Source organism: Emys orbicularis, chromosome 4 (assembly GCF_028017835.1).
Source record: "Emys orbicularis isolate rEmyOrb1 chromosome 4, rEmyOrb1.hap1, whole genome shotgun sequence".
Classification (NCBI taxonomy): domain Eukaryota; kingdom Metazoa; phylum Chordata; order Testudines; family Emydidae; genus Emys; species Emys orbicularis.
In genome coordinates this window covers 101,999,576-102,017,884 of record NC_088686.1, presented here as the reverse complement: position 1 = coordinate 102,017,884, position 18,309 = coordinate 101,999,576, and positions in this window count along the sequence as shown.

The following is an 18,309-nucleotide window of genomic DNA, read 5'->3' as shown; positions in this document are numbered from 1 at the left end:
TTGCCGGCGCCGTCCCCATTTTTCTGTGTTTGGCCGGGGTAAGGTTGCGTGCTTGTGTTTTGACATATTTAGAGAAAAAGTATGAAAGACTAGAAAGAGAGGCTGTAAGGGGTTTGCAGCTCCCTCCCCGTCCGTCTGGGCGGGAGACAACGCCCCTCGCTATGATACTTCTGGGATACCTTGGTTCAGGGGAAAATTAGCTCCGTGTTAATGGTTCAGGCCTGCAGTCAGACCCAGCAAAGACAGAGAGTCTGTGTCGCAGGGCAACGATTCACCGGTGAGGGATGATCTCTTCCGGCCTCTAAGTGCCCTCTACAGGCTGGTGTCTCGCCTGCCGCTGGTCCCGGTGTACCTCCCAGACCCCGGTGCCCCTCTACGTCAGGCTCCTGCCCCCGGCAGTAACCCACTATCTGGGTGTCCAGGGGCCCAGGGGAACCCCCAACCCTCTAACCACACCTTGCCTCAGTGGCTACTGCCAGTCACTGTCTAGCCCCCGCTCACTGGGGCGGACTGCAGTATATAAACCACGCATCATCGGCAAGGGGGGTTGGACCAGCTGCCTCTGCCTATCTCTGGGCTGCCCCTCTGCAGCCCGAGTACCTTTTGTAGGCCTTTATCTAGGCCTGCAGCCTGGGGTTTTGCCCAGAGCCCTCAATCAGGGCTGGGTCAGAGCCGCTGCCGCCCTGCAAAGGGGCGATCGTCGGGTACCAGGTACCGGGGCAAGCGACTCGCTGGGCAGCCTCTGGAGGCCATCTCAGCCCGGGGCACGGTCTGAGTGGGCAGGGACAGCAAGAGAGGGAGGGAGCATCAGGGGGCATCATCCAGGTGTCATTATCCATCTCTACTGCCCCTCCCGGAGCGCCGACTCCTGCCCCAGAGCGAGGGGCACCTCGCCCCCACTCTCCAGCTCCTCCCTGGCCCTCCCTGAGCTTTCCCCCTTTATGGCCAGTTGGGAGATTAAAACTACTCAATCCCTCCTGTCTGCAGCATTGCATACATCTTGCTGCGTGCCCGGGTGCTGCGGGCTCTGACCCAGTTCCTGCCTGGCACAGCATGCGGCTCCGTGCCCCTGTGCTGCGGGCTCTGACCCGGCTCCTGCCTGGCGCAGCATGCGGCTCCGTGCCCCTGCGCTACAGGATCTGACCTGGCTCCTGCCTGGTGCAGCATGCGGCTCCGTGCCCCTGCGCTGCGGGCTCTCACCCGGCTCCTGCCTGGCGCAGCATGCGGCTCCGTGCCCCTGCGCTGCGGGCTCTGACCCGGCTCCTGCCTGGCGCAGCATGCGGCTCCGTGCCCCTGCGCTGCGGGCTCTGACCCGGCTCCTGCCTGGCGCAGCATGCGGCTCCGTGCCCCTGCGCTGCGGGCTCTGACCCGGCTCCTGCCTGGCGCAGCATGCGGCTCCGTGCCCCTGCGCTGCGGGCTCTGACCCGGCTCCTGCCTGGCGCAGCATGCGGCTCCGTGCCCCTGCGCTGCGGGCTCTCACCCGGCTCCTGCCTGGTGCAGCATGCAGCTCCTGTCATGGAGTGTGGGAGGGCTGTGGCCTACAGGCAGGCAGGCAGAGCAACAGAAGGTCCATTTGCCTGGCCATTGATCAGGGTGGGGCAGCAATCAAGTAGGGGGGCTCTGGCCTACAGTCCAGCAGAGCTGTGGCAGTCTAGGGGAGGTTATCTCTCTGGTGGGAGAGTCAGCACAACCGTCTGGCGTCCGGATTCAGGTGGGAGCCAGACCAATGCAGGCCTCCTGACAACCAGGTGGGGAGGCTACCACTCCTGATGGTGGGTTGCCAGGGGTAGGGGAACCCAGGCCCTCCCACTCACCTACGTCCCATCCAGGGGCCCTAATAGAAGCAGAGTGGCCTGCCACTGGGTCAGCGGGGAAAATCCGACTGCAACACACTGGCCGGCTTGTAGTCAATGACACAGCTGAATCTGATTCGGCTTCCCTGGACTCCTTCCTACACGACCATTCTTTGTGTACATAGGTTCCAGGGTTGTTGTTTGCTTCGGACCACGAAAAAGTTCAAGGAGCTGAGATTACAGAAAAGTCCCATAAAATGTAAAAGGGCTTAAAGCCAATGGGGTTCTCTCTCTCCCTCTTTCTCTCTCCACATACACCACATCTATCTATCTATCTATCTATCTATCTATCTATCTATCTATCTATCTATCTATCCCCATACACAACCCCTCTCTCTATCTACCCCCATACACCCCCTCTATCTATCTAATCTATCCATCCCCATACACCCCCTATATCTATCTATCTATCTATCTATCTATCTATCTATCTATCTATCTATCTAATCTATCTATCTATCTATCTATCTATCTATCTATCCCCATACACCCCCTCTATCTATCTATCTATCCCCATACACCCCCTCTATCTATCTATCTATCCCCATACACCCCCATCTATCTATCTATCTATCTATCTATCTATCTATCTATCTATCTATCTATCTATCTATCTATCTATCTATCTATCTATCCCCATACACCCCCTCTATCTATCTATCTACATACTCCCCCTCTATCTATCTAATCTATCTATCTATCCACATACACCCCCTCTATCTATCTATCTATCTATCTATCTATCTATCTATCTATCTATCTATCTATCTATCTATCTATCTATCTATCTATCCCCATACACAACCCCTCTCTCTATCTACCCCCATACACCCCCTATATCTATCTATCTATCTATCCCCATACACCACATCTATCTAGCTATCTATCTCCATACACCACATCTATCTATCTATCTATCTATCTATCTATCTATCTATCTATCTATCTATCTATCTATCTATCTATCTATCTATCTATCCCCATACACCCCCTCTATCTATCTATCTACATACTCCCCCTCTATCTATCTATCTATCTATCTATCTATCTATCTATCTATCTATCCCCATACACCCCCTCTATCTATCTATCTATCTATCTATCTATCTATCTATCTATCTATCTATCTATCTATCTATCTATCTATCTATCCCCATACACCCCCTCTATCTATCTATCCCCATACACCCCCTCTATCTATCTATCTCTATCCTGACAGAGACCCAGAGGGGTTGACAGAGCTGCAAGACGCCGGGGTCTCCGACGAGCTGGTGGGGCTGCCACTAGCCGTCTACCCCAGCGAAGCAAACAACAACCCTGGAACCCATGTACACATGGAATCGAATGTAGGAAGTAGCCCAGGGAAGCCAAATCAGATTCAGCTGTGTTATTGACTACAAGCCGGCCAGCACGTTGCGGTTGGACTTTTGCCGCTGACCCAGTGTCGGACAACTCCACTGCAGTTAGGGCCCTGGGCTGGGACGCAGTGGAGCGGGAGGGCCTGGGTTCCTCTACCCCCACCACCCCAACGTCAGGAGTGGTAGCCTCCCCACCTGGTTGTCAGGAGGCCTGCATTGGTCTGGCACCCGCCTGAATCTGGATGCCAGACAGTTGTGCTGACTCTCCCACCAGAGAGCTAACCTCCCCTAGACTGCGACAGCTCTGCCGGACTGTAGGCCAGAGCCCCCCTACTTGCTTGCTGCCCCGCCCTGATCAAGCGCCAGGCAAATGGACCTTCTGGTGCTCTACCTGCCTGACCGTAGGCCAGAGCCCCTACTCAATTGCTGCCCTGCCCTGATTGATGGCCTTGGGCAAACAGACTCTCTACCATTACTTGGCCTGACTGCAGGCTAGAACCATTAACACTGAGCTAATTTTCCCCTGAACCAAGGTACCCGGAAGTATCATAAATAGTATAAGGGCCCTACCATCAATCAAACCCTAACCCCGCCGCTTGACCCCTTAAGCCCTGCCCCTTTACCCCTTGGTCCCTCCCACCTGTCACCGGAAGTCCTCCCCCACTACCCTCTACCAATCAGGAGGGGTTTTGTCCCGAAAGAACCACCCCGAGAGGAGATTTTGACCAATCAGGGGGACTTCCGGGGTGGGGGTGACCCATCTGGAAGTGGGTCGTGTGACCCCTCTAAGAACTCCCCCCACCACCCTCTACCAATCAGGAGGGGTTTCGTCCCGACAGGACCTCCCCGAGAGGAGATTTTGACCAATCAGGGTGACTTCTGGGTTGGGGTGACCCCTCCGGAAGGGAGTCGTGTGACCCCACTAAGAACGCCTCCCAAGGCCCTCCGCCAATCAGAGTGCAGCACCATTACCCCATAAGTCCCAGCGCCAGACAGAGGAGGCGGCCATCTCTTACCAAGGACACGTGTTTTCGAAAGCGCGGAAAGGCTGCTGAGAGGAAACATGGACTCCTTCACCACCCCCGTGAGAACTTCGGACTTTGTTTTAGCCCCAACCGTCTTTGACCTTGTGTGGAGCAGGCGTTACATCAGCGACAGTTCCGAGGAGGAGGAGGGAGCGACCGAGGGGAGCCCTTTGGCCCAGCCGTTGCTGGATACGCCGGAACCCGACCCCGAAACCCTCGTGAGACACCCCGATGAGCATGGCGGTCTCTCTTTGTCCACCCCCTCAGAGGTAGAAGGCGTAAAAAAGTCATGCGGACTATTGTACGCGTTGCTGTTTATGCTATCCTTAAACACTGCCTTAGGGAAAAGCTTTTTGAAGATTGTGAGGGCTGTGTCATAGATGTGCCAGGCCAAAGGCACCATGATTGTGTGACTTGGACTTCAGTGGATATAAACTGCAAGCTCCGGGGCCTGTGTGCTGAGCTGTGTTTGGAAAGCTTATTAAACACTGTTGTTGCCATAGGTTATGGTATGCAATGTCTGTGCCTAACCCAAGAACATTTAGCGCAAGGGGTGACCTTGATAAATGCTGTGCAATTCAGTGCAGACCCTGACCGTGTTCTAAGGAAAATGACCAAACCGGAAGATGCCTGCTTAGAGCATTATCTTGACCGTCTAGTCCGCACAAAGAGTTACAGAACCCTGCTTAAGAAAAAAACTATTTGTAAGAAATCTAAAAGGATTAAGTTAGAGAATGGTGAGGGGACAAACATGCGATATAAAACTTGGTAGCTGTAAATTTTTTAAAAAGGGGGGTTTGTGACTATTGTGTTTTGTTAGAAGGCCTTTGGCCTTTAAGTGAGCTAAAAAGTTTGAATGAAGCATCTTGGTTTTGTTTTCAAGAAGCTGTATGTTTTTTAAATAAAAAAATAAATTGTTTGTGAGAATTAGCTCTTGTGTTTTTTGTGTGTGTGTATAGCAAAAAGCTGAAATGTATGTTGTGGTGGGGAAGGGGAAAAAATCCTAAAATGTGCTTACAATAAAACAACTATATATTATATAAGGCCACTCTTTGCCCATGCTGTCTTAGTAAATAATGGTGCCTATGTTTATTGCAGTGTGATCTGTTAGCATGGAACCAGTAACTTTAAACTGCATTTCACCACCAGGCCAAGGTAAAAACCATTTTAACTATAGTTGTGCTTAATACTGTTGAATTAAAAAAAAAAAAAAGGATTACACAGACTGTATAGGGATTTGGTGGTAATACTAACTAACATTTTTGCTTGTTCTTGAACCTGAAGGCTCAAGCACACATGAGGGGGAACAGAACAACCATGTGCCTGCAACACTTTATCCCATAGTGAAAGGTAACTTTATTTTTTTTTTTTTTTTTGCAACAAGCTTTTAAAATGCATGTGTGTTTTTGAAAAGTATATGGCTGCAAACTTGGTTTGGTGTGTTTTATAAAGCTGCTGGTGTGTGTGTGTGGGGGGGGGGCTGTGCAAGGCATAGTTTTTTTTTTAAAAAGTACTTGGCACAGGGGTTTTGGTTTTTTTACTGTGCATAATGTGATGGGTTTTTAAAATGGGGTGGATGCTACTAACTAAACCAAAGGCACATGGCTGGGGGTCAGAAAAAACCATGTGGCTTTTAAATGCATGTGGGGTTTTTGAAAAGTATTTGGTTGCAAACTGTGGGTTTTAAACTGGTGGTATGGGTATTTTAAACTAACAAGGGTTTCTCTGCAAAATGGATTTTAAAAGCAGTTTTGGTTTTTATTCTGCAAAATGAGATGTATTTAAAAACCTGTTTGTTGTACAGCCTGAAATGGATTATTTTGTTGTAAAGCTATGACTTTTTAAATAGAAAAACACCCTAATGAAGTGTGTGTGTGTGTGTGTGATATGTATGTTTACAAGACGGTTTCATGTGTTTTATAATAATGTTGTTGTTTGCTCCACAGTACAGTCAAAACATGAGAGATCCTTAGACCAGAGGGAAAACAAGCTGAAAAGAAAAAGGAAAGAGACCGCTGAAAAGGAAAATTCACCAGCATCAGTGACTGATGGATGGATGAAACCCTGTAAATATATTTAGCTTATTGGTTTGGTTGTTCTATGAGGTTTTGTATTTTAAGTAAATACATAGGTGTGGGTGAGAGAGGTGGTAAAGTTCAGTTTTTGTAAAAGGTTGTTTTTTCCCCGTCATAGGCCTGGGCAACTTTTCTGACAATGCGATAGTCAGAGATACAAGGACATCTCCTCCAGAACTGCCAACGAACCAGGAATCTGCTTTGAGACCTTTAACAACGCAAAACAGCACAAGAGTGCAGCTGAAACATCCGGGCGGTCCAAACCTCATATACGTCAAACCCAAGGACAAAACAAAAGACTCTGGTAAAAAACAACCATGCCACCACAACTCCAGTTCCTCAGTGGCCACCACCACACCAAGCCCTGAGGAAACTGTGAGCGAAAATGCCCACATTCACAAACCTGGAGCATGCGCTCTAGGGGTTGTGAATAAAAAACCAAGAACTGACAAACCATTCTCCCAAAACCATAAGCTTGTCCCAGCTCCCCCATATTCTAGTAGTTGGGAAGGGGTTGAGGCTTCCCTCAGAAAAGTGGTGGAGGATGTATCCTCGGGTAGTCTAAAAGAACGGGATTCTAGAAAGAAATGGGAAAAATATGATGCTTGGTTCACAGCCATGCTGAAAAACATAAGGGCTGGAAAGGGTGGCTCTGAGCAGGCATGACTAGTCGTGAAAAGGGGCCTGGGTTAAAGGGGCACCCTCCAGGGTACACATCAGCTCATGTGTAAACAAAAGGGGGGACAGCGCTTGGGGGATAAACAGATGGCTGCCAAAAAGTTCCAGGCCCGGGTTGTTGTAAAATTTTTAAAAAGGGCTAAAGAGGTAATGAGGAAAAAAAACAAAAACAAAAAGAGATGCCCCCTACTGGAGGCTCTCAAACTGGCTTGTCTGAAAATGGGGAGGCGGAATCAGACTCTGGTTTAGCAAATTCCCCAGAGGGCTCTCTAGACGGGTCCCGTTCTACTCCCAATGACCCTCATGGAGGCGCCTCAGAGTCTGACTCTCAAATAGCATCTGATGTAGAAGATGCCGCTAATGATCCCGTAGAGGAACCCCCAAGTAACCCCGAAAATGCCGAGGTGTATATGGAGAGAGTGAGAAGTTGGCAACGTGAAGTATCCAGATTTGGGGGGTCAGTGTATTGTGAGGAATTTTGTTTTGTTAATCTTGAGCAAATAAATTCAGCTCAGCAGGTTGTTGAAGCCATACACCGGGGGATACAGTTAGTGCTCGATGACATTAATGGTAGGGTAGGCCCTGATGATTATGTTCAGTTACGTTTAGAGAGCCGTAATTTAACTAACTCTTTGTTTTCGGTCAAAAGAACTAGGGATGAGCTGTCTGCTGAGGATTTCTTAAATCAGACCTCAAAACTGCTACAGAGCAATAGAGAGTTGCATCTCGATGGGACGTTGCGCCTTGTTGTGACAGTTGTAAAAAACAGGGGTGGGGGCGCTCGTAGAGTTTTAAATACTATCCTGAATAATCAAATTATTCATAAAAAGAGACAGTGTTTAGTAGACCTGACTTACACCGGTACCAATTTGTGTTTTGCGGGTGGGCTCTTGGCCGTCATGTCCGATCGTAAACCTACGGACGCGGAATTGTTAGCGGAGGCGAGAAAGTTACATGAGAAACTGGGGTGGTCAGATCAAAAAAAGGTTATGCTCAGCGACGTAGCAAAGTTTGAACAGCATTTAGGAGTTAACATACAGGTGGTGCTGTATACGGCGAAAGGCGGCTGGGGCTTTTTTTAAACGGGGGGCACAGTGTACCCCAAGACTTATTTTATCCTGTTGCACGATGAGCATTACTATGGGGTTCTGGATGTAAAAAAGTTGTTCGGAGCGAAAAATTATTGTGAGTTTTGCCACATGGTGTACAGCCACGACCACTCTTGCAGGTATCATTGCCGCCTCTGCTTGAGCGTAACGTGCTCAGACAGCGTGGGCGTGCAGCAGCGGTGTCCTAGCTGTAGACTGTATTGTCGGTCCAAAGAGTGTTTAGACAGACATATCGACTGTGCATCAAAAAACCAAGTTGAATGCCTGTCTAAAACTTTGTGTGAGAAGTGTCACGCTTACGTGGACAAGCGGCATAGGTGTAAAGGGAGACGGTGTAAGCCGTGTCAGGGTTTGATCGTTGGTGATGTAGACGGGCACCTCTGTTTTATGGACGGCCTTAGAAAGCCCGAATCTTCAGAAAAGTATATTTTTTATGATTTCGAATGCACGCAGGAGACCGGGGTGCACACTCCCAATTACATTTTTGCTATGTCCCTAAAGCCAGAAAAATCCTGGGAATTTAAGGGCGATGAGTGTCTTTATGTGTTTGTGAAGACCTTTATTGGCAAAGAGTTTCGGGACTACACGTTCCTAGCACACAATTCTAAAGGTTATGATGCATACTTTATTGTTAGACAGTTACTCAAGAAAAAGATGGGCCTAGAACTGATCACTCAGGGTAGTAAACTAATGTGCGTGGAAGTTAAGGCCCTGGGCATTCGTTTTATAGACTCTTTAAACTTCTTGCCCATGAAGCTTAGCAAGCTACCGCAGGCGATGGGGTTTGAAGGGTGCAAAGGATATTTTCCACACTTTTTTAACACGTTAGAAAATCAAAATTATGTGGGGCCATATTCATAGCCTGTTTCACCACCGCTTATGCCCGCTTAGAATTATACAGCCTCCTAGACGGTTTGCAAGAGCGGTGCCTGTACCACGACACTGATTCGGTGATATTTGTGAAAAGGGAGGGTGACTGGAATCTCCCTCAGGGGGATTATTTAGGGGACTTCACGAGCGAGATCCCGCCAGATCAACACATCACCGAGTTTGTGTCGGCAGGCCCAAAAACCTATGGGTATAAGCTGTCGGGTGGAAAGGCCTGTATGAAAGTCAAAGGTATTACCCTAAATGTAGCAAACTGCGAAAAGATCAACTTCGACAGTTTGAAAGATCTAGTCTTGGACTATTGCACGGGTCTGCAAGAAAACACCTCAAAAAAGATAGAGGTGCAGCAGCCCTCTATCGTAAGAAACAAAAACCAGTGGCAAATAGAGACAAAAACCCTTAAAAAGACACAAAAAGTGGTTTACAACAAGAGGGTCTTAGGAGAAGGTTTTAAAACCCTGCCCTACGGCTTTTGGAAAAAGCAATCCACTTAAAGGTTTGTTTAAAAATTCTTTCCCCCGATCGGTTTGTAATTTTTGAGGCACGCGACCTTCACTGAAAATAGCTTTAAAGGCCTTGGATACCTCACCACTCGTCTTGTCTTTTAGGCCTAAGGCCCAGGCATATTTGGATAGAATGTCTATCACTGTTAAGATGTTCTTAAAACCGCTGTTGTGTTTGGAGAACCGGTGCATATCCACCAAATCTGCCTGCCACTGCGCATCCACCTCTGAAACAATGGTCTTGTTTCTTTTAAAACGTATTCGAGCTGGTTTGTGTAAAGTGTAAGCATCCTGGTCTGAAAGCCATGCTGTTACCTGTCTTCTGTTTAAAGTTTTACTATGCTTTCTGGCCGCTTGAAAAAGAGGGTTGACCCCGCCAAAGCTCCCAACTTCCCCGGGGGGGGGGGTAATATATTTTCTTTAACAGCGCCGTCTGTGTAGACATGACTGTTACTGGTACCGTCTTTTACTACCACGAGTATGAAAGGGGACACATTCATATTGACACATTTAAATAAGTTTTATTAATCGCCTGGTTTAACACGACCTTTTACAGTCACCTATAAAATGGATGCCATGACCCCTACCATAAGGGAGTCTCAGATGGTTCATTCTTCCATTTTGTCCTTTTCGGCTTGAGATCTGTATCTCAGACATGAGCAAAAGCAGCTGACGCACGATATGTTTACTCCCACAGGGCTTCCAATGTGTAAGTTCTTAAAGGCCTCTAAAAAGGCAGCGTCGACCTGTTGAGAGATTTTCAGAAAAGAAACCGTGTAAGCACCCTCACTTCTTGTTTTTTTTTTTTTAATTTATGCAACCCCCGGTTCCTACCCCATTACCCACCCCTCCTCGACCGCCGCTTCTTAAGCATTCATTTACCTGAGCGCCGTCTTTTCCGTTCGCTTTGTCCGCCGGTGCCTCCCCCGAGCCGCGATCGCCTTCCACCTCTGAGGGGGTGGAGAAAGAGAGGCCATCACGTTCATCGGGCTGTCTCACGAGGGTTTCGGGGTCGGGTTCCGACGTATCCATCAATGGCTGGGTCAAAGGGTCCTCCTTGGAACTGTCGCTGATGTAACGCCTGCTCCACACAAGGTCAAAGACGGTTGGGGCTAAAACAAAGTCCGAAGTTCTCACGGGGGTGGTGAAGGAGTCCATGTTGCCTCTCAGCAGCCTTTCCGCGCTTTCGAAAACACGTGTCCTTGGTAAGAGATGGCCGCCTCCTCTGTCTGGCGCTGGGACTTATGGGGTAATGGTGCTGCACTCTGATTGGCGGAGGGCCTTGGGAGGCGTTCTTAGTGGGGTCACACGACTCCCTTCCGGAGGGGTCACCCCAACCCAGAAGTCACCCTGATTGGTCAAAATCTCCTCTCGGGGAGGTCCTGTCGGGACGAAACCCCTCCTGATTGGTAGAGGGTGGTGGGGGGATTCTTAGAGGGGTCACACGACCCACTTCCAGATGGGTCACCCCCGCCTCGGAAGTCCCCCTGATTGGTCAAAATCTCCTCTCGGGGTGGTTCTTTCGGCACAAAACCCCTCCTGATTGGTAGAGAGTAGTGGGGGGAGTTCTTAGAGGGGTCACACGGCCCACTTCCGGACGGGTCACCCCCGCCCCAGAAGTCCCCCTGATTGGTCAAAATCTCCTCTCGGGGCGGTCCTATCGGGATGAAACCCCTCCTGATTGGTAGAGGGTGGTGGGGGGAGTTCTTAGAGGGGTCACATGACACACCTTGCTTCCGGTCAGGTGGCACCTTGACCCTGGAAGTAATACCCCCATGGGGTGGGACTTCTGGTGACAGGTGGGAGGGGTCAAGGGGCGGGGCTAGGGTTTAATTGATGGTAGGGCCCTTATACTACTATCATAGCAAAGGGCGCGGTCTCCCGCCCAGACGGACGGGGAGGGAGCCGTGAACCCCTTACAGTCTCTCTTTCTACTCATTCATACTTTTTCTCTAAATATGTCAAAACACAGGCACACAACCTTCCCCAAACACAGAAAAATAATACAAAATAAATTTTCAAAATGGCCGACGGCGCCAAAAACATACACAACCGGAAACGGGGACGGAGGGCGGGACGTAAATGCTACACAGTGCATGGAAACCTGTCAAAAAGTACATGGTGATGAAAGCTATCGAGCAGTTAACTACTCACATGGCTGCGCAGGGCAGGCGGCCAATGGGGAAGAAGCCATGCTCTGGTACGAAGCTCCCAGGGAAGGGAGGCTGGCTTTTCCCAGAGCTAGGGCAGCTGGGCAGCTTCAATGACCGGGCTCTCCTTAGTACACGTTGTTCTTATCCAATGAAAAAATGTGCATAGGCTGCAGCGGGCTGGAGGGTGGTTCTTGAACGCCTCCAGGATGAAGATGGTCTGATAAGCCAGGCTTTGGACCGAGGAGTTGCTGTCCTCCTGCAAGCCTTTGAGGTCTAAGATTGAAAGGAAGGAAATGGGGGTCAGAGCCACAGCGCTCTGGAGAGCCCCAGCAGACCAAGCCAGCGCTGTACCTCTCGGCCTGTGACAAGGAGGCAGCAGGCTGGGAGGCGGGAGGCAGGGGACTAGCAAGAACAACCAGCAACCCTCACTAAACATCCCTGCTGCCCTCCACAAATGGGGGAGCCTCCAGCCACAGGCAAGAAGTCCCAATGAACCCCATTCACTCACTATTTCTAGGACTGCCCCGTCCCTGCAGTATCTGAGCACCTCATCCCTGCCTGTATTTACCCTCCGCCTTCCCCCCAATGCACAGATGGGCACTTAGGTCCAGAGAGGGGGAGAGTCACAAAGGGGGCTTGGGCATTGTTAGGCTATGCCTAACTTTAGGTGCCCTGCTGCCATCCAGGAAATGCCGAGGAGGGAGCTCAGCCATTCTCTAGCTCTGGTTGGGAGGCCCAGCTGTGAACCTGCTCTGGGAGTGAGGAGTCTGATCTATATCACTCGCACCCCCCGCCATTCGCCAACAAATGTGGAGATGCTGCTCTGCCCTGCGCTGCCCAGGGGTCCGGGCACGCAGCAAGGAGGTAGGTGACCGGACGTCACCTCGGCCTCATTTGGAGCAGTGGCTTGACCCCAGGCACCCCACGTGGAGGTGACTGCTCCAAACACTGGGCTAGTGAGTGCAAGGGGGGAGGCAACACCCCACCTCGGCTGTGTTTGGGGGTGGGGGCAATCGTCTGCAAAGGCCAGCCAGCTCAGGCCCAGTTTGGGGATCTGCCAGGCCGCAGCTCTCAGGTCAGGGCTAAGTGCCTGGCACATGCCAACCAGCAGACATGACAGGGTGAGGGGGCAGCTGATCAGGGGTTTGGGGATCTACATTTTGCATCCCTTTGTGGCTCTCGCCCGAGATCATGTTGCTGGTGTCGGAGATCGAACCCAGCCCACGGCCCTGGGCCGTTCATCCCCCTAGCGCTCAGTGCTCAAAGCAGGTACCACTCACCGTTGCAGATGGCATCCAGCTTGTCCTGGCTCCTCTGGGCCAGCTGCCGGGCAGTGAGCCCTACACATACAAACAGCTCGTCACATCCCCGCATCTCCAGCGAGGGTGTCAAATGTCACCCTCCAAGCAACCCCTCGCTTCCCCCGCCCCTCGCTGGCCAGGGAAAAGGGTGAGTCCCCAGGGATGGTTACAGGGCTGGTTGCCAAAGGAGAGCACAGCACCTTGAGGGTCCACTACCAAGAGCCCATGGTGGGGTATTGGGGGGGGGGGAATGGGGACTGCATGGGGAGCAGTGGGGTTAGAGGGGGCCCATCAGCCGATCAGGGCAGTTTGGGGTGAGCTTGCTCCTGCGGACTTCTGACACCCTTGATCCTTCATTAGACAATCAGGAGCCCAAGGGTTACTTCTCGCTGCTGGCAGGGACTGAGGAGAGCCTGGGACCGGATCCAGCCCCCCTGCTAAAGGGACCCCTGCTCTGTGGTTACCTATGAACATGATGGCCACTTCTCTAATTGGAGCCTGTGGGTTCTCCAGAAAGGCCATGGTCTGGCACAGAAAGTTGTTGGCTCTCCCCTTGTAGCGCGTCAGCTAGGACCAGAACAAGGGAGCACAAGGTTATTAAAGGCCTTTCCGTCCTGCAGGCCGGGTTCCAGGTGTGTGGAGCGCACGTCCTGTTTTCACCCCTCCTTCCTGTGCCGGGGGGATCACGCAGAGGGACTACACCCAGGGCCAGGAGTGGTCCCGGGGCTGGGGCTCAGTGTGGGCACAGAGCCGGGCAATGGGGGGTGCCCTATCCACCGATTCCCCCGCTCCTACCAGCGAGGGCTGCGCAGTGAATGACCTGAGGGCTCCCTCACCAGGCCGTCACAGCTTTGCCAGGTATCCTTGTGCTGGATGAAGCCACCGAGCTGGTGCCACTTCAGGAATTCCGCAGCACTGCTGAGGGTGTCCCAACACACCTGCAAAACAAGTGGGACCAGGGCGAGCCGGCCACGGTTACGGGATCTGGAAGCCACTAGCCTCGTTACCCGGAGGCCGTGCGTGCTGAACGCTTCCCGGCCCCAGGTTGCTTGCGGAAGGGCGGCGGTGTGGCTAAGGCAATGGCTGGAGACCTGACTCAATTCCCAGCTCTCCCTGCGGGAACTCAGGCAAGTTGCTTAGGCCCAGGGGTGCAAAGGGATTTAGGTGCCTAATGCCTATGGGTGATCAATACTTTTGAGGCGCTAGGCCTCATGCTGTGCATCAGTTCTCCCCCTCATGGTGAGTAGGAGGGTGAATTCATTAGTGCTGGTGGCATTTGGCTCCCAAGTGATGGTGGCCATGAGCGCTAGCATGTGCAGAGACACCTGGGGCGGGGGGGGGGGGGGGGGGCGCGGCTTGGGCATCTCATGTCTAGTACTGGCTGTCCGGGCCGCTTGGCCAAGGGCACACTGGGTCCTGCGCACCATCTGGAGACTGGGTAGCCCTGCTCCTGGTAGGGGCCATGGCCAGGGTTGTGCCCTTCCCACCAGCACAGCCAGGGAATGTGCGGAGGCCAGTGGCTGTAGGAGTGGTGAGGCGACCCCTCCCCCCACACAATCTCTCTGCCTGGCTGCAGGGGGGGAGCGTTGGGCTCAGAGGATGCAGGGAAGACTCAGCAGTTGGGTGGGGCGCCATGGTCATGGCCAGGAATTATTTGGGGGCAGGTCTCTGGCCTGTGTTATACAGGAGGTCACAGTGGTTCCGTCTGGCCTTAGAATCCATGCATCATCTGGAGAAGGGCAGATGTGCATGTGGACAGGGCACTAGCTGACAGGTCAGAGGAGGGCTCTTGGTACCTGTTCATTGTCCTTCAGAAAGGCATCTATGCACTCCAGGGCCTCTCTCTCATTCAAGTATAGCCCCTTAAAGCAGGAGGATGGTGAATCTGATCAAAGACAGAGCAGTGGTAATACCTGGGTCTGCCAAGCTGCAGGCTGGGTGACAGAGATCTTAGAGAAAACCCTTGTCCCCACTCCCGCCCCAGCAGGGGAGCAGCCCCGATGCACGGCAGGGTCTGGCACAGCGATCCCTGGCTTCCCCACCTCTTTGCTGCCCAGCCCAGCAAAGACCCAGTCGGAGCCCTGGTTCCCAGCGGCCACCCCACTTCCCCACCCAGCATGCAGGCTCAGTCTGGGGATTTGGGGAGCGCCACACCTGGAAGGAGGGACGATGTCAGGCCATGAGGGGTGTCCCCACTCTCCGGGCCATTGCTGGAGGGGGCAGAGGGACTGGGAGTGAATCGGTCTGGTCCTTGCGGCAGGAGAGGGAACAGCTGCCCAGTCTGCATGGGATATGGGGACCCAGAGCCTGCCCGTTCTGCTTGTTCTGAATGCCTCTCCTGCCACAGCCACTGGGTGTAACCTGGGCAGGCACTGGGCTTCCATCGTCAACACTCCCCCCCAAATGCCCTGTGCTGCGACATGCTACAAAGGAGCCAGCCAGCAGATGGGGCTGCAACATCAGGGAGCATCTTATGCTCTGGCCGGCGCCCTGCAATCCTAGGCTTTAACAACCCACCGTGCACCGAGCATCCCCTTCGACTGGTGGAAAACATCCTCCGACCCTGCAGCGTGACAGATCGGGGTGGGCGATTCAGTCAGTCTCCACCTGATGCTTCTGCCGCCGCCCCAATGCCCCGATCAGCTTTAGTGGCTGCAGCTGCTGCCAGCAGGAGGGGCCATTCCCCCCTGCCTGGGTTTTCCTGTCTGTCTCTCCATCTCGTGGCAACCCAGAGCAGTACAAGGTCTATGGAGTCTTCTCCCCCCAGTGACACCCTAGTCTTGCCACCCAACCCCCACAGGGGCCAAGCCCCACCCCAATGCAGGGCCATGGCCCCAGCCATTTTTGCAGCCCCCTCCGCCCACCCAGAAGGCGCCCACTCACCGGCACGGAAGGGCTGAGGCACACACAGCCCCTGCTGCTGCCATGGCCTCTTCCGCCGACTCTTCCCTGGGGGAGGTTTTGTCTCCTCCCAGGCGCGCCTGGGCTCTGGGCGGCCCTCCTCAGCCATCCTACAAGAAGCCAGGCCAAGGCATTGCTTGTGAGTGACGAGAGGCGATTGCCCCATTCAGCATCAGGGCCAGCCCAGTTATTTCTGTCCCACCAGCACCTCCAGATGCAAGCTGAGCTCAGGGCCCTGTTGCACCAGGTGCTGCAGACAATGGCTGGGCTGTAGGGCTCAGACTCTAACTAGCCAAGGCAGCCAGCAGGGAAACAAGGGAAGGGATGTGCTCAAAGTCACCCAGGATTAGAACCCAGGGCTCCGAACTCCCAGGCCAGCAGCCCATCCCACAGGCCAAACAGCCTCCTCTGGGTCACTCCCACCTCTCCTGCTCCTGGTTCACAAGCTGCACAGCAGACAGGCTGGATCCAACCACTCAGGATTCTTCCTGCCCAATGAAATGACCCTGATCCCTTCCCCCAGGAATATTGGGGCCGTGGCAGTTCGCAGGTGGGCGAGGCCAGCGGGGTGGGGGAGCTGGGGCGGGCTCGTGAGCAGCAGGAGTTGCTCAGACACACCCGTGAAGGGGCAGGAGCAGAAGGCAGGAGAGCGGCAGGGAGGCTGGTACCTTCTCATCTAACCTCGGTGTGGTTGGCGATGCAATGGAAAAGCAGAGGCGGGCAATAGAAGATTCTCCTGCCTGGAGTCAGGAGTGGGCAGAAGCCAGCGTGTATATGGGCCACCCACTTTCTGCTGCCGGTGGCGGAGCTGAAATGGCCGGATCAGCTTTCCCAGCGGCACGTGCCAGCTCTCGCTCTGCCAGAGACAAGCCTGGCAGTGAGGGGATGAGGCTTTGGCAGCCAGCAGGGGGCATGTCACAATGGGCAGGCGAGTCCCAGCCCAGACTAGTTCTGGCCTCGCCAGGGCTTTAGAACCTCTCCTTCCCCACCGGGGTCATGGGAGGGACCTTCCGCTCCCCACAGTCACAGACTTTAGGCCGGAAGGGACCATTTATTCTAACCGCCCCCTGCAGGGCAGGGCCTGGCTGCTACCCCCACTGAACAGACAGGGAACTGCAGCACAGAGGGAATAAGGGATTTGCCCGAGGCCACGCAGAGCATCTGTGGCAGAGCTGGGAATTGACTATGGGTCTCCTGGGTCCCAGGATGGCACCTTCTCTTCCAACCTCCTGCCCCCTTTGTCCCTGGTTCAGTGTGAGCTGTGAGAGCTCTCTGGGGCACAGGAGCTGGCTGGTGCCCAGATGGAACTACATTGCCTATTGCACATATCTCGCTTTTCCCAAACATTGAGTCTGCTGCTACAACCATACCAGGGCCCGCCAGGATCCTTGCAGCTGGTCAGTGCTAAGTTTTGAACTGTGCTAAGTAGGGAAGACAAAATAGATCTTCCATCACTAGCGCAGCTCTGTGTTACTGGGGACTCACTGCTGGCTCAACCCAACCAGCCCTCCTCACACGGAGCCGGTAAATCCTCCAGCCCTGCTGTTCTCCTTTGTATTTCGGCAGTGCCCAGAGGGCTCAGTCCCGGATCAGGGCCCTGCAGTGCTAGACATTGTACACACACAGCCCGATTCCCCCCACGCTGGGTCTCCTGAATGGCTCCTGCCCGAAGGCAGGACGGCTCTATTCCTCACCCAATGTCTCCTGCTGGCAGAGATGCTCTGAGAGATGTCTATGCTCTGGGTCTCTGGGCTTCCCGGGCTGGGAGGCAAGCGTGGCTGTCTCCGGGCGGTTCTGCTGACTCTCCAGCAGCTGCACTTCAGGTGTCCTAATGCAGCCCTAGTCCTCTCCAGCGCTCAGGGGCACTGTCCTGGCATCGGACTGTCCTGGTAAATAGAACAATGGCTCCTGGCACCCTGAGAATGCCTGTTCCCCCGGCAACCTCAGTGCCATTTCCTATGGAAGTGATGGTGTCAGTAAAGGTGATGGAGGTGGTCAGGCCTAGTGGCTGGAGCTGGACTCAGGGGGCGGGGCAGGGCATGGGTGGAGCAAGGCTGCAGCGAGACCAGGGCTGGAGTAGGACTAGGAACAGGGCTGGAGCAGGCTCAGCCTGTTGCCTATGTCAGGCAGGAGCGAGTTCCTGGCCCTGGAGTGATGTTGAGCAGACTGAGCTGCTGCTGTGAGACTGATATACCTGCTCTGGGAGACACAAGGCCAGTTCCTGGCTTGTGGATTAGCTGGAGCCCAGCACAGGAGGGAATCAGCACCTTACAGATGGCTCCCGGGGCGCTTGGCTCCCGGCCCCGCTGGGTATTGACATGCCAGGTGCAGGGGGCGAGTGCAGCGCCAGGGAGGAAATTGGGGAGGCAGGAGCACTGAGGTGGGGCTGAGCGGGCAGGTGCTGAGGCGCTGCGGCTGGCTGGCCAGCAGAGAGGAGGAGCAGCAGCTCGGCTCTGGAGGGCCCA